Source organism: Chelonia mydas, chromosome 1 (genome assembly GCF_015237465.2).
Source record: "Chelonia mydas isolate rCheMyd1 chromosome 1, rCheMyd1.pri.v2, whole genome shotgun sequence".
NCBI classification, from domain to species: Eukaryota; Metazoa; Chordata; order Testudines; family Cheloniidae; genus Chelonia; species Chelonia mydas.
The window spans coordinates 219,917,951-219,934,091 of record NC_057849.1 but is presented as its reverse complement, the minus strand read 5'-3'; the positions used below and the strand labels follow the sequence as shown (position 1 = coordinate 219,934,091).

General features: G+C 41.6%; 1 long non-coding RNA gene across 1 annotated transcript in view; it reads left to right on the top strand.

The window, feature by feature from the left end:
- The window catches only part of LOC122463201, an 81,666-nt gene extending 68,045 nt beyond the window's left edge, over positions 1-13,621 (top strand). Inside the window, exon 3 of the long non-coding RNA XR_006286351.1 lies at positions 13,218-13,621. This is a non-coding gene — a long non-coding RNA (uncharacterized LOC122463201). The remainder of the gene's footprint in view (positions 1-13,217) is intronic.
- Positions 13,622-16,141: the final 2,520 nt, after the last annotated feature.

Sequence of the window (16,141 nt, the reverse complement as noted above, 5' to 3'; positions counted from 1 at the left end):
TGCTTCAATAAATATAAATTAAACCTCATTTTTCAAAATGCTACAATATTGTACAGTAATGCTTCAAATATTCCATTTTACTATGGTGAGACTGCACTCCTTGGGACCATTACTGAAGAAAATGTTAAGATTCCCTGGAGATGTATAGTACCTCTATCTTCTCTTATATTCTGGGACAGAGGAGGAAATAATCAGCTAAGCTACCATATGAATATTATTGAATGCCTGGTACAACAGCCAAGTAAGGTCCAAGGCAGATAGATCACTTCCTACAAAACACCACTAGGTGTCCTCTGTTAGTAACCGTACTCATATACTGTATATAGTTTTCTATATACTGATGGGAAAGCTAGTTGAGATTATATGAAAAACCATCCTGAACATTTTCCTCAGAAACCAAATGGAATTTACATTTTGGGGTTTGTTTGTTTTTTAGGTTCATCAAATTTCAGTGACATACCTGAAACCTAGGAATTACTGGAATGCTGTAAAAAGACCAAGAGTACTTGTGGCACCTTAGAGACTAACAAATTTATTACAGCATAAGCTTTCGTGGGCTACAGCCCACTTCATCGGATGCATAGAATGGAACATATAGTAAGAAGATAAGCACCTATTTGTGTGAGATTTTGTGCATGATTTCTAAATTGTATAGGCTTGGATAAACATCCACTTTTTGAGATGTATAACAAATCAATGGAATGCTCAAACTTACATCTCTCCTTGACTATCATAATAAATGGATTTTTAGGTCACCTAATAACCTAACCCTCCCCATGTTAGGACCTCCAGTAGTAAATCCTTAGGAAAAGGATTTACTTATATTACAAATATCTATGTAATGGGAAGAAAAGCATGATCCTGTCATTAAAGCACAGGGGTCTGTTCCTTGTTCTGGTGTAGACTCACTTTGTGCAAGTTACTAAGCCTCTTTTGCCTCAGTTTCCTCATCTGTAAAATGGGAATAATACTACTTTCCTACAACATGGTATCTCAAACTGTCTCTTTTGCGGCTTTCATCATTCACATTTGTAAAGCAATTTGCGATTCTCGGATGCAAGGCATTCCAGAGGAGCAGAGTAATATTGGTTCCTAATTTGACCTGGAAAAAATATGAAGAGCTTAATCATTGCTTTATGGTACATGATAATGATTTTCAGCGCTGGCACTGAAACAGTGCAAAACAGCAGCTAACTGCAATGCAGCACATTATGTTAATCTGACCTTCTTGAAACCATTAGACCATACAAATGACTTCACATTGTAGCTCCTGCCCCAGCCTTATACCTTTAAGAGTTTGACATTGTCTTCTTTATTTACACTCACAACTTGCCATCTTTCCTGCCTGCTGGTATTTATTATGAGCACATGTAGAAGCTGCAAACAGCAGTACTGCTGTTGCTCAAGAAATTCAACCTGTCTGAAGTCTCCAGTTAGCTTTCTATTGCATGGCTAGGGCTTAAATCAGCACCTGCTGTTATGAAGGGGCCTCAAGCTCCCAGGTGTTGAGATGTTACTAAGGCCCTCTTTTTACTGTCATACAATTAGAGTCAATTGTAGGGTTAGGGTCTTATGTAAAGGGACTCTCGTCTTTATCCACCCCACAGAAATCTTTGCCAATGTTTATTAAGCATAAAAGAAAAGAACAAGGCAGCAACACGAAAACACTTGGCATTCAAATATTAAAGAACAAGTCATTCTGGGGATACTGCCCCTTTCCTTAGTTTGCATTCAGTAAAGTCTTCCAGAAGAAAAGCGTTGATTAGAAATATCTCTTGCTGGTGCCAAAATTCTATCTTGTGAGGAAAATATAGTTAATCCACTGTTGGATTTTGGCTCAACAGTTGGTTGTGGGTGCTCAGAGTATTCCTGCTCTTTAGACAAACTCCAAAACCACCCACAAGGCGGGAAGTTAAAGGATAGTTCAAAAAAGAAATGGTCTCCCCATTGCTTTCTTTGCTCACATGCTGGAGGCAGGATGTAGTACTCAGGCTAGTCACAAATGGGTGTGCTTTCACCTCTGGACCCCAGATGACTTCCGGCTTGCATGATCTGGTCTGTTCTAACTCGTCCTCCTTTACATTGGGATGAGGCTGCTTGCAATGTCTTCGCCTGTTTTGCTGGCCACAGCAATAGATTTCAATTAGTTCCAGAGCCGGTTGGACTTTGAATGGATCAGATAAATGACAAGCAGAAAGAGCAAATAGAATGAGGGTGAAGTGAAACACAAGTGAGGGGATAGCAGGAAACTTAGGGAGGGAATTTTACAAAACCTTCAGTGTTGGCCTAACTTCATAGCAGGGACCATTAGATTATCTATTCTAATCTCCTGTACAACACAGGCCCTACAATTTCATACTTTTATTCCTGTATTAAGCCCAATAATTTGTGTTTGTGTAAAGCAGATCTTCCAGAAACTTAAAGGCATCTAGTCTGGATTTGAAGATGTCAAGAGATGGAGAGTCCACCACTTCCCTAGGCAGTTTGTTCCAATGGTTAGTCATCTTTGCTGATTAAAAATATTGTGCTGTAGTTGAAGTCAATAGTTTTACATTTACTTCAGAGGGACTAGAGTTAGACCAATGCTATGGGTTTTTGAAAACCCCACCCTTAAGTATTACATCACAGAGGTGCTTAGGCTTCATGCAATCTGGCAATGATGGCCTGACATCCTCACTGGACCTTTTGCGTCTGAATGTATCAAACAAAACCTTCCAAAGACCACAGCAAAAGTCTTGTCCCTACTTTAAAATAAAGACCTTCTTGACCTCTTTAATGTCTTGTTTTTACTACTAAAAAAGATTGGAGTAATGCGCTATACAGGGGCGTGATTTCTAAAGTGCACCAGTGGGTTGCACGTTCATTGGTCCGTACAGACTCTTTGAAACAGCAGTACATTCATGTGCACTAGGGAACCTTAGTGCGCACCAGCAAGTTCTACATGGACCAATTAATGTGCAACAAGTTAGTGAACTTTAGAAATCAGCCCCTCTAGAGTGCATTATTCCTCCCCCCATGTAGACAAGCTCTAACTTGCATCAGGTAAAAACACAGTGAAGACAAAGCATTATAGGTTTACTGTGAGAGAAACTCGGTATTGTCGACCATGAGTGGGGGTTTAGTGCTGATCTCACCTTGTTAACTCGACAGTAAAACTAAAATGCCTTTACGTTCACTGAGCTGTTACCTCAGGATAGTTCACGTGCATTAGTTTCCCTGAGATAAAACACTTTTTATAGCAATGGAGACAAGGCCTGTGACCCGTAAAGACCCAGAGGGCATGGGAGTGTCCCTGTGCTGCCCTCTCTGAATTTTTGACTCCAATGTGTTTAACCATCACTGTTCCATCAGTCTAAGCTTCTGATGTCCCAACGGTGGGTGTTTCTTTCAGTCTCAAGGAATCTTTTTCCATTATAAGCGTCCTTTGAAGTAATTTCTTCATCGTTGTATTTCAGCCTAAAGAAATTCAGTCCGTGCAGTTTCTTGCACTTCAATTTGTGCTGCTGCTTATCAATTTTAGATAACAGATTTACAGGTCATGACAGGTTTTTGATACCTTCTACCTACTTTGAATCCGCAAGGCTTTCATCTATTTAGCTAAGTTCTTAACACCATAAAATTATAGGTTCCATCGTAGCACGATGTACCACTTCGCCTATGTAGTCTTTTAGGACTGTTAAGGGTACTGATTCTCTGCTGTCCTGAGTAGCCAATGAGAACCTCTCTTTTATTTTGATTCTTTTGTAGTTTTTTAACACAATTTTCTTAGCATCTTATTTTCTACGCTTAGTTACTTGATGGCAAACATTGCTCTGGCATTCCTTTTCTCTGCCTGGGTAGAAATATGGTACTGTTCTGTGTAAAGCATAGGATGGTACTTTGCATATCGGGCCAGGTTCTGTACCTTGGTTCCTGAATCACAAGGGAGCTGGAATCTGTCTGCAGCTGCCCAGTTTTGGGGAAGCACTGTCCGTTGTCATAAAGACAGCAGAGCTGGTTCCTACACCAATTGCCCTCTCACTCTGGTTTAGGGATGTGTGTCAGGGGAAGGAGGAACATGTATAATGTGAAGGAGCAGAGCTATGCTCTGCCAATTCACAGCTTAGGATCCATAGGTTCTGTAAGTTAGAGCAGCCCCAAGGCTGCACTAGCATATGAGAGGGTTGGGGATGAGGTAGGTTGACAATCAGGGAGTAATAACCAGCTTCCTGATGGTCTCCCTTCCTCCTTCTGCACTAAGCAGATCGCAGCATAGGAGATAATCCAACCTATAGTGTTGTCTTCAAGGTACACTATATACTGGTACTTTATATAAGAGCATATATAAAGCTGTTTGTAGACAGTCAGGCCCTGTTCAGCGTAGGGCACACATCAGGGTGATGTTTTGTGTAAGAATATGGGGTGCTCTTGATAGATGCATGGTGGTACTTTGCACTGAATATTATGACTTTATTCTGTACAGTGCGGGATGTGAAATCTTGCATAGATGAGAGCAAGATAAAATGCAGATAAAAGCAGGCCAGGGGTCAGGAGAACTCAAGCCTGGGTTAATGAGGGCAGTGCCACACAGTTGGCCTTGCCTAGTAGCCAAAGTCAGGCTTATGAAGGGAACATGTAGCTGAGTGCCTTATTAGCATGAGGAGGATGGCATTAAAACTCCTATTTTTATGGATGCTCCTTTGCCCCAGCTCTTTTTTACCCTGAATACTTGTAAACAAAGGAGCATGCTTGAAACTTACTCGTCAGTGCAGAGGACTGCATGTAGCACTTCATCTTATTTGAAGCCTACCTTCACACTTGCGCTGAAGCTCAGAAACCTTTCTCATCACACAAGGGGGTTGAGTCTCAGTTTCATCCAAGCTACACTTGGCACGTGAATGAGTTGCGGGGAGGGGGGCATAGAAAGGTTACTTAAAGCCACTTTCATGCATTCAGTCTCCGGCATAAGTTAGGGTATCCCTAAGGCTGCTCTAATTTACACCTGGCTGCAGCAGCCCTCTAGGAGCCATCCAACAGCTGAGAAGGGCCAAAGAACAGAATGCCTCTTGTCCTATACACATCCCCTCTGTCCGCTTCCACTAAGTTTATAGCTCTGCTTTTTACCTACAATGGCATAAAAAGGCTCAGACAGAATGGAAAATTGGCTCAAAAACTCTTGAAGAGTCCTTTAGTGTTGTCCTGGGCTGCTTATCTTTAATGATTGATCGTTTCCTACCTGTGTGAGGAATCATTAATTATTATTCCTTCATGGCTGCAGTCTGTTGCTTCTCTAAAGGCGTGTTTGGTTTGTTTGTTTGACCATTTGCTGCTTGCTCTATGCTGTTTCGCACTGGGGATGTCATTCGTAGCTACATACTACATAGCTTTATTGTTCTGTTTCTAATAAAATATCATGAAACTGTGCATACTGATTATCTTGCTATTGGTTAGTTCATTCCTGAATAGAGATGGTGATTGTACTTTGCCTCAAACAACAATATGCCAGAATTATTGTTCAGTGACCAGGTGCTGATCCCTAAAAGAATGTGAAGGTTCTAACACTGACTATTTTGCACCAGTCTGACGATGTAAATCAGCCATAGATCTGACTTAACTAGTTGATTAAGCCAGAGTGGTGCAGAATAACCAGAAGGTACAGGTGAATCTGACCATACACACATCAAGGAAAGTTAAATTACAGAGTGTCACATGTGCTTATTATGTTTGACATTTATAGATGTGTGTACTCAATTAATGGTAATAGAGAAATACTGCTAGATCTTAATTTGAATAGAATATTTGTTACCAGGTACAGAACAAAAGCTAATCACCAAATTCCTCCTACAGATTCCTACAACAGTTGAGGCTTGGCAGGTACAAGCAAAAATGAATCGCTGGTTTATTATGTTTGGGAATTCACATGGCAGAATTAGAAACAAACTCTCATTCTTTCTGTCATCACATGAGAGGCCTGGGATCATTGTTAAAGAAGGCTGGGCTCTGCCCTGGTGAGATTTACCGTAATTCCAACATAAAGTTTGTTGTACTGATCTTTCACCCCCATAAGTTTATATTCAAATCAAGATCTCAAGAGATACGCCTATGGAAAATACACTCCTGCTTACTCACTTGGAGTGAGGTTTATGTTCTGTGTCAACAACACATTCTCTTCACCCTAGGAAGCCAAATTCACAGCAGAGTTATATAAAGGTAAATGACAGTTGATGAGTAAAATTTTATAGTATGTAATATAATTATATTATACCATATAATAACTAGAGTTACTTTCCTCTTTCAACATTTCACAGGAGTTGATGGGCCAGTGTCAAATGCTGCAATCCAGAAATGATAGGTCACACTGTTACTCCCTTTAGGGAGGCGTAGAAAGTTCTGAAAGAGTATCAAGATTAATTTGTTCTGTATGTCTTCTGTAATAACACTCCTCTTTCTCTGTTTCCCCACAATAGCTAATAGAAGTGGATAGATCTGAGATGGGGTGCTTCAGAAAGACTGAATTTAGTTCATTGAGAAGAGTTCAATCTAGCAGAGAGGCATTGGGAAGGAGCCAAAGAAATTTTTATTATCTTTTGATAAAAACAAAAAATAAATCAGGCCTGTCAAGGTCTTCCTCACAAGAGTTGGGCCATTTCTTCAAAGTGTTTGTCAGTGCTCTGTAGGAAACAGCTTGTGGCTTAAGAGCTTCTGAGGAAGCTGTTTGAAGGCATTTTTATTCACAGCATCCTCTAGCTGCTCATCCCTGCCTTTCCTACACTACACTAGTTCCCTATGTAGTTCCACCAGACATCAAGATAGGAGCTAACAATTGTCGATCTGTGTGGAGAACATCTGGACAATACATATAGACTGGTCCCATCTGAAATGTGAAGGTCCTTCTCAGTGGAACTGTGCCAGAAACAAACTACATATCTCAGAATAAGTGCTAGCATAGGTACCAATGCTGCAAGGGGGGGAAGAAGTAGCTTGATCTTACCCTAATTTATTTGCCATAATTTGTTACAGTCACTCCTGGAAAAAATGCTGATAAGCCGCAATCCGTTAATTGGTGGTTGCATGTATTTCTTGTGCTTCATCTTTTTTTCTGACTCATTTAGAACTAGTCTAACCTATTCATTACCAAGCAGCCTAGAGGCTATGTTAGAGAATTTGGGGAATTGAGGCTCTTGGGGTCTGTTTTGAGGGGGGTCAATGTGCTTGAAGAGCAATTGGAAAATCTATAGATTGGTTTTCCCATTTAAAGAAAAATGCATTATCTTAACCCACGGTAGAGACAATAAAACTTGGCAAAGAAATTTTGATTTCTTTGCAACATGCTGGAAATATTTACATGTTTTCTCTTTGAAAGAATAGTATATATGATAGTGTAGCTCAGTGTTCAACTTGTCAAGCTTAAAATGGGGCTAGGGTGGGAAGGCCTTCTGGGGGGAGTCAGGATTTAAAACACATTTTCCTCTCAACCAAGCCCAGGGGGAAAAAAATTATAAATGTTCAATGAAACACTTTGTGTTAAACTAGTGCAACCCAAATGATTCCCCCCCCCCCACCTTTCCAGTTCATTTTTATGAAAGCTATGTAATCACAGGAGATTTGGTGAGACTCCTAAAGCTGTCATAGCAAAAATATGCAGATGACATGTGACTCTGGGTCCTTTACAACAGACCACATCACTGTCACCCAACTAACCCAAAGCCTGGCCAAGATCATCTCAGAGAAGAAGGAAAGTTGGTTTAAGTTAAACCCCAGCAATTTGGAGGTTATGCTGATTGGCAGAAGAAAACACTCTGAGGAGTTTGTTGTCATGGTACAGTCCCCACTAATGGAAGAAACACACACACATTCCTCAATGACACTGAGCTCTGACACAACAGTGTTGATGAATAACACACAACTTTTCTGGCTGGCTAGGAGGCTACATCTCATCCTTGCAGAGGCTAACGTGGCTTTGATAGGACATGCTTTTGTCACCTTTCAGAGACTTTTAGCAATGTAATCTGCCTGGGAAGCAACAACTAGTACAGAATTCACCAGCTTGTGTCCTCAAGGATACTGTTTACTGTGAGCATAACCTACCTATCCTCCACTCAGTACTTTGCCTCTGTGGTGAGGAGGCATGGCCCCAATCAGACGCAGACACGGAGGGAACGCGGCAGGCTGCCTGGTGGGAGGAGCCAGGAGGGCGATGCCCAGCACACTGGAAGCAGAGGGGTGGGACAGGAAGGAGAAATATAAAAGGCTGGCCCCGTTGCTCAGTTGGGAAGAAGCCGCCGGAGGCAATAAACTCTTCTTCCCCACTGCTGGAGGCGAGCACCAAGGAGAACCGCTGTTGCCCCAAGGTCCAGCATGAGCTTCTAGGGAGCCCTGACTCTTTCGAGGCAGAGAAGCTGCTACCTCTGCCCTTGACAGTGTACTCAGAGGAGATTGAGGATGACCCCTGGATTCAGGTATGCCTGAGGGGGAGAGAAGCAAGCATCCCAGGGGAATCAGGCAGTTGTCTGGGGGAGAGTGAGCCTGAAGCTAGGTCAGCATGTGGGCGGATCCCTGCTGACCCAGTGGTGGACTGCTCTGCCACTGATAGGGCCCAGGCTTAGGACAAGGTGGAGTTGGGTGGGCCCATGTCCCTCCTGTCACCCCACCCCTGGGGTGGTAGTATTCCCCCTCTGTAGGCCAGGAGGCCTGTGCTCCTGAGCTCCATAGACTGCATGTGGTGCTCAACCCCAAACCTGAGCCCCTACACTGGGCTGGTACGACAGCTCGGCCTGATTGCAGGCCAGAGCCTTAACTTGTGACTGCCCTGCCTTGCCTAAGGGCTGGGTGAATAGACAGCTGTAGCCCACCCTGGTCATCCGCCAGAGCCCAGACTGTGCATGGCCTGCCCCACTTGAAGGATGGGCCCCCTTGTGAATCGCTAATTCCCCTACTCTTGTTCAGCTTAGAGCTTTAGCAGATCCAAATTGCGAGGAGGCGTGGCCGCTTTCAGAAGCAGACGTGGTGGGATGGCCCCGCCAGCCTACAGCCTCCCTAAAGGATATTGTTCCAGGTCTTCATCTTTTATCTTCGAGTTTCTTAACAATCTGGGCCCAACAGACATAAAAGATTGTCTAATGCTCCAGGATGAGGAGTCCATTGATCAAACCCCTGCTCTGACACAGTAGAACTCTCTACTGAAAGGATAAAGCTGCTATGTGCAGAAGAGAGCGCTTCCTCATGGGCTGGTCCATAACTGAATGGACTAAACTCCTGCTCAGGCTGAGAGCTACCTCACCACTTTCTGTTCTGAAAGCTGGATGCACTTGTTCAACTTTGCTTTCCCAAATTAAAGCACTTAGCACATTATAACAACAAATATACATATACGTTTCCCTCTGGGTAGAAGAAGAGGGAAAGCACCACACATGACAGATGATGGTCATAGAGCTTCATGGATCACTGGAAAGTGTCCAGATACTGCTGTGATGGGCACGGTATAAGAACTTAGAATACAGATCAGGGAGGAACTGCAGTAATAGAGGCAGAGAAGAGAAATCATCCCAGATTGTAAATTTTCAATGGCAGAGATTGTTTTATTGTGGATTTGAATAGCACCTAGCACAATGGGGCCCTGATCCTGGCTGGGGCCTCTAAGCACTTTTGCAATGCAAATAAATAACAACAATAACAATCCCTTCAAAGTAGAGTTCAGATTTTAACAAGGGGCTCCTGAGAAACCACAGGTGTACCTTCTAGCACATCACTAATGTGTTCAAAAAAGCTTATGAGCCATAGCTATTAATGAGTTTTCATCTGAAGATGCTCCTTTCTTATTTGCCCAGAGGGAGGACATGTGGAATCTGCAGTGAAGCAAAACACACCATGGATCGGAAGACCCTTATCAAGACTATTTGCTGACTGTGCCACAAAACAATATCAATACCTAGAGCTGGACGGGTAGTGTAAGGTATATAAAGAAAGACTTGCAGCTGGAACATGGCTACCACAGCCCCTACTGACTCTGTTTGTGTGAAAGGCTCATTTAGAAAGCTACTGTTTTTGGTTGCAAATGAGTCCAGACACTGGGAGAAGGATTCTACTAATTTGGTTTGTTTCTGTTCTGGTGTCTGACACAACACTTGCTTCAGAGCCCGTTTCTCTTAGCTATTGTAAAGGCTGAATTGATATGAAAGAGCTAGTCAAACTTGTCTCTCTTCTCCCACCCACCCCCCCATTCCACTTATTTTTGCTGCCTTCTCTTCTTGTCACTATAGGCCCATGTGGCTATGAAAAGAAAATATTTATGTTGGACTGGAATTTTACATTCTTGCTGCCAGGGCTGAGATGCACAAGCTGACTCTTCACTCGCAAAATAGGGGAGCCTGGGATAAAATCCTCACTTTTAACAATATTCCCAATGATTATACTTTGTAATCAAGCTGCAGATGTTATTAGCCTTTTAAAAAAAATCAGTTTTTCATCTTTAGAGAGAGACAGGTTCTTCCCTCCACCTCTTAATGACATTCCTACCATGGCAGAGGAATGCATACACAGAATCATTTTCTGTGATGTTGAATGAATGTGGTGTTTGGCACCCACAGGAAGCTGGGGCAAATGCTGTTTCATTAAAACAAGCAACTGAATTTCCATGATCTCTGCAATTTCGGATATGTTCAAGTTTCTCTCTTGTTTGCCCTGACTGCCAAAGAATATGTCAAGTGTCATTCCCATTCAGCTTCACAGACAATGGATTTACAGTGCTTTTTATCCAAAAAACAAAACCCCAAATCCCCAAAGCTTTCTGAAATCAAAATGCCACATTCATTATAGGCTATTAACACCATGCCACTGATGTCTCATTAGAATCTTTGAAGAACATTGTATTTAGAAGCTGTTTTGTTTTAAACATTATCAGAATAGGCTTGCTATCATTAAGGCTGAGAAGAGCATTTCATTCTAAACCTCTCTCTTCAGCCATTTTTTCAAACAAAAATGTGCACTTAAAGATATAAATAGTCATTGAAAATGCTGCACATGTCACAGCTGCAGAGTGAGTTAGTTACCACTGCTCTGGGGAACTTTTACTTTTGAAATAGCTGACTTTTGTGGTCTTGAGAGTGTTCAAGTGGACACAAGTGCACTTGAGCTCATGTACGACTTGGAAGAGTCTCTTAGAACATTTAGCCCTATTGGCTAGTTTCTTAGCTGGAGTAAATCAGCATAGCTCCATTGACCTTAATGGAGCAACAGCCCTTTGACACCGGCTCGGGATCTGGCACTATGAATTCAAATGAGGGGTAGGCAGAGATAACAAACAGACACTAGTTCTCATGAGTAGCCCACATGAAAATAAGTTAGTTAGCAATATCTAGGACTGGAAACAGTTTCTGAGTGGAGACACTTGTGAAAAGGCATATTGGTTGTTTCTGAGATATAACAACAGTTACTGAGGCCACATTCAAATAAAGTGTCACTTTCAGATCATTTTGAAATCTCCATCAGTCAAGTGACTGCTCATGACAAGAAAAAAGGGATTGTTTTTCAAGGTTGGCACTGCCCCTGTTTTGCAAATGTATGAGAACATGTTCCTAAAAGTATCCTAACTGGAACCATACAAACATCTCTTGAATTATGTATTCATTGCTCACAAAATATGATCAATCCACTATATTTTGAGACCATCCACATTTCTGTTTCGATTCCGTACTGCAAAATCTTGACATACCTAAATTATAGTGACATTGGTTGTGTATCCATAGTTAAAGGTGAGCTTAGTTTTGTACTCAAAGCAGGGATGCAATCTCTGTTATGTATGAAGAATAGTGTGTGTTTCCTATATTTGTAACACTTGCTCTTTGAATAGTGTATCAATTTTTAGAGAATATACAAGTAAATCCATTAATTAGTTTTGAATTAATATTCATTTATGGGATTTTATTAAATTTATTCTGTATTCAGCCTTTTTTGGTCCCAAATGCAAAGACCACCACACACTCTTCACACATTCAATATCATTAAAATTCATTGGAATCTCTTGCATAGGTTGTGTTTGAAGAAATTAAGTTACAAATAAGTTATTAATTGTTGCATTAACTATTATGATAGACTATTCTCAGACAAAAAACTGCATTAAGATGGAGTTAAGGTTGAGAGTGCACATCAGTAATTTACAGTCAGAACATTACAGGGCATGTTGTAATTATCCCCAAACCAACTAACATTACAAACCTATGAAATTCAAAGTTAAGATTAGCATGTCTGGATTTCTTTCACCTTATCTGAGCATTTCTGTACTCTGAATGTATCTAAACAACCTTAACTCATAGACTTTAAGGTCAGAAGAGATCATCATAATCATTGTGTCTGACCTCCTACAGATTGCAGGCCACAGAACCTCATCCATCCACTCCTGTAGTAGGCCCATAAACTCTGGCTGAGTTACTGAAGTCCTCAAATCATGATTTAAAGACTTCAAGTTACAAAGAATCCACCATTTATACTGGTTTAAACCTGCAAGTGACCTGTGCCCCATGCTGCAGAGAAAGGGGAACACCCCCCCCACCCCAGTGTTTCTACCAATCTGACCTGGAGGAAAATTCGTTCCAAACCACAAATATGGCATTCAGTTAGACCCTGACACCTGAGTGAGCCAGTCACCTGAGAAAGAATTCTCTGTAGTAACTCAGAGCTCTCCCCTATGTAGTGTCCCGTTTCCAGCTGTTGGAGATATTTGCTCATAACAGTGACGGATGGGCCACGTGCCGTTGTAGGCAACGTCGTCATACCATTCCCTCCATAAACTTGTCAAGCTCAGTCTTGAAACCAGTTAGGTTTGTTGTCCCCACTGCTCCCATTGGAAGCATGTTGACCCATTGATTTTATGTTCTGGAACTTCATTCCTCTGATGATTAGAAACCTTCATCTAATTTCAAACCTAAACTTATTGATGGCCAGTTTATAACAATTTGTTCTTGTGAAGCTATGCAGTAACCATAAAGATTATGAATAATGTGCATGCCTCCCTGCCATTTGGGTCATTATTCCCTGGGATATATTGCCTGGCTGTCTTACTACTTTCTCTCTTGCCCCCCAAACATCATCTCCCACTGCTTGCTGGCAGCTTCTTTCTTTCTGGTGGCTCGGCTCTCCCAAAGCTGGCTTTGGTTTCCTCTCCTTTTCCTTTATCTATATCAGTGATATTAGAAGAGGCAGCAAGGCTAGCTTCTCTTTCCTGTTTCCATCTGCTTTTACAGGCTTTCTCTTTGCAATGAAGATTCAGGAGGAATGGTAGAAGCAGCTGATAACATGGACAGCCATTGCAATGTGACCAGCCACCTCTTTGCAGATTGCCAGTAAGTGTTCTGTGGACAACTAGTCGTGCGTGGACAGCAAATAAGGTGGATATCTGATAAAAGTCAGAGGTACTAATAAATGAAGCAAGAAGAGTTGGTGTCTTTAATGACTTCTCAGGAGAAAGGTCACTGGTATCGTGTGATTATTGAATAGGGTTTTATTTTTTAAAAAAGTGCCTTGAATCAACCTCTTATTGTTTACTGTGTATAATAAGCCACTAAAAGCAGAACCTTTCCCCACTTATGATAGAGGTGCCCATAAGCCTTTCATTTAAGGGGGAAATCTCTCTGTGCAGAGCCTCATATTAGACTTTTAAATATTTAAATAATTACATTAAATTTCCAGTTACAATGCTGAGGGTGAAAGGCATTTTGCCGTGTTAACTGACAACGGTCAAAGGTTTTGTCAAGTGCACACAAGCTTCAGAGGAGCCCTGAAGGGAATCTATTCCTCTCGGTCAAATGATTTTTCTCCAGTATCGCTGGATATTGAGAAGACATTTGACCAGGTAGAGCAGATTACTTATTTCTGTTACCTGAGGACTTGGACTTCAGAATCCAGTATGCAAGTTTTGTTCCAGGTTCTGTTCAAGAATATCCACAGGAAGACTAAATAGCTGAGATTCTGCCTGCTCTGATTGTTAAGAGGAATTCCAGTAAGGAGGGATGTCCCTTGCCCCATTACTATTTGCCTTATTTGTGAGCTCACCGGCACAGACTTTGTGGGCCAGATCCTTGACCCTGATATGACCCACTTTTGATGATCCAGTTCTTCCAGCATTGGGGGCTCCTTGAGTGGCACTGGTGAGGGGATGTGTCAAGGGACATACCAGGAATACAGAGTGAGGTTGGAGTGCTGATGTGCTCTGGCAATCCTCAGCCAGTTAGAGCTGGCTGATTATTAATTATTATTTGGCAAATAGTAAATTCACAGAAAAATGCCTTTGAGGGGCACTAAAACTATTTGGTTTCTAAATGGTTGAAAATGAATAGTTTTGCTTTTTTGATAAAGAATTTATTCATTCATTCATTTTTGCCAAAACTGATTGCTCAATTCGACCCAAATTCTCAAAAGGAATTTTGAGGGTTCATTTTGACACATTTCATTTCATCCATTTTGACATGTTTTGTTTCAGCCGCTTCTAAATGAAACATTTCTGCTTTTCATGTCGGAAAAGTTTCATTTTGAACTTTAGCTAATTTAATAAAAAACAAAAAAAGGGGAGTGGAAAATATCCCAGAATGACCCCAAATGAAAAAACGGAATAAAAATAGTTCTGGGTGAAATGGAACGTTCAGCCTGAAATGATTTTTTTTTTCAATTTTCTTTTTGTTTTGGCAAGAAAAAACAAAACGTTCATTTTTGGTTCAAACTAAACTGAATTTTTTTTTGGTTTGGCCCCTGAACCAAAAAATCAATTATTTACTTAGCACTACAGCTGATGTTAAGGCTTCTTGAGGGGCTGTCACCAGCCTTTGTAACTTAGAGCAGTCTCTGGACTAATTTAACTTATGCTGGAGAACAAACTGGCCTCTGGCAAATCCTGGGAGGAATGGAGCTATGCTGATTGACACCAGTTGAGGAACTGACGCAGCAAGAAAATATTATTTGTAGACTCTTAATGAATGCAGAAGTAAGAGGAGCATTGCAGCAGAACAAATGGGGAAGCCAAAAACACAAAAGAGAGAGGGGGGCTGAGGGAAGTAACCAGCTTAACCATAAAAGTTATTTATTGCCAGGTAATAACCATACAAGGAGAGCCAAACAAACAAAACAGTTACAATATTAAATCTAGCTTAAATTTGATTACAAAGTCAGATTTAGAAAACTATACCTGATCACACAAGTCAGGGTTAGAAAGCTATACCTAGAGTACAGAGAGAGAGAGAGTTGGGTTCTCACCACTCCATGAAGCTTGAACCAGTCGGGGTTCCTAGGTGGTGGTGGTGGTAGCTGAGGGTCTGGAGTGCTGGAGACAGACGGAGCCCCCAGCACGATCAGTCAAAAGAAGATGAAATCCCAAAGGAACTGATACGGATTTTGGATCCAGGAGGCATCAGACCCCTTACTTGAGCGTGGGTAGGGATTTTTGTAGGGAAACAAAAATGGTTCAAGGGAGAACACTAGACTTGTTTATGGGTAAACTGGTGGCTCAAGGAAGTATACCAAAGTTGTTTTGTTCAGGCTAGTGAGCTGGAGAGTTTGGTAGTGTCCAATGCAGAAAAGGACTCAGCAGAGGAAGGGAACAAAGCAGTGTTCTTAGAATTCCTTCTTGAAGTGTTCCAGTGCAGTGCTGTACATTTAAAAGCACAACAGCAGAGTAGTTTAAAACACTTTCTGAGGGAAAATTAGAGATTGCTTTCCCAGTCCAATATTGACGTAGAGCAAACTGTGCTGATACCACACAAGATTGACACTAGGGAAGCCAGACTGGTAAAACAGACACTTACTGGTTATCAGTTGAAAAGAGGGGACAAACTTTAAGAGTTACTGAAGAAATGCAACATGAAGGTAGAGTTGAATCTTCAGTCAGCCCTTGGGCCTTGCTCATAATACTGGTAAAGAAAAAGGATAGCAGCACTCAAAAGCTGAATGAAGCCGTCTTGAAAGATTTGTATCCTTTGCCAAGGATAGATGATACACTGGATGCTGTGGCAGGGTCAGTTTGGTTTTCCACATTGGACTTTGAAAGTGGGTAGTGGCAGGTGCAAGTGGACCCTATGGACAAGGAGAAAATGGCATTTACATCAAGGCAATTTGAGGAGATGCCATTTGGCCTATGTAATGCAGTGTTTGAAAGGCTTATGGACAGGATTTTTTATGG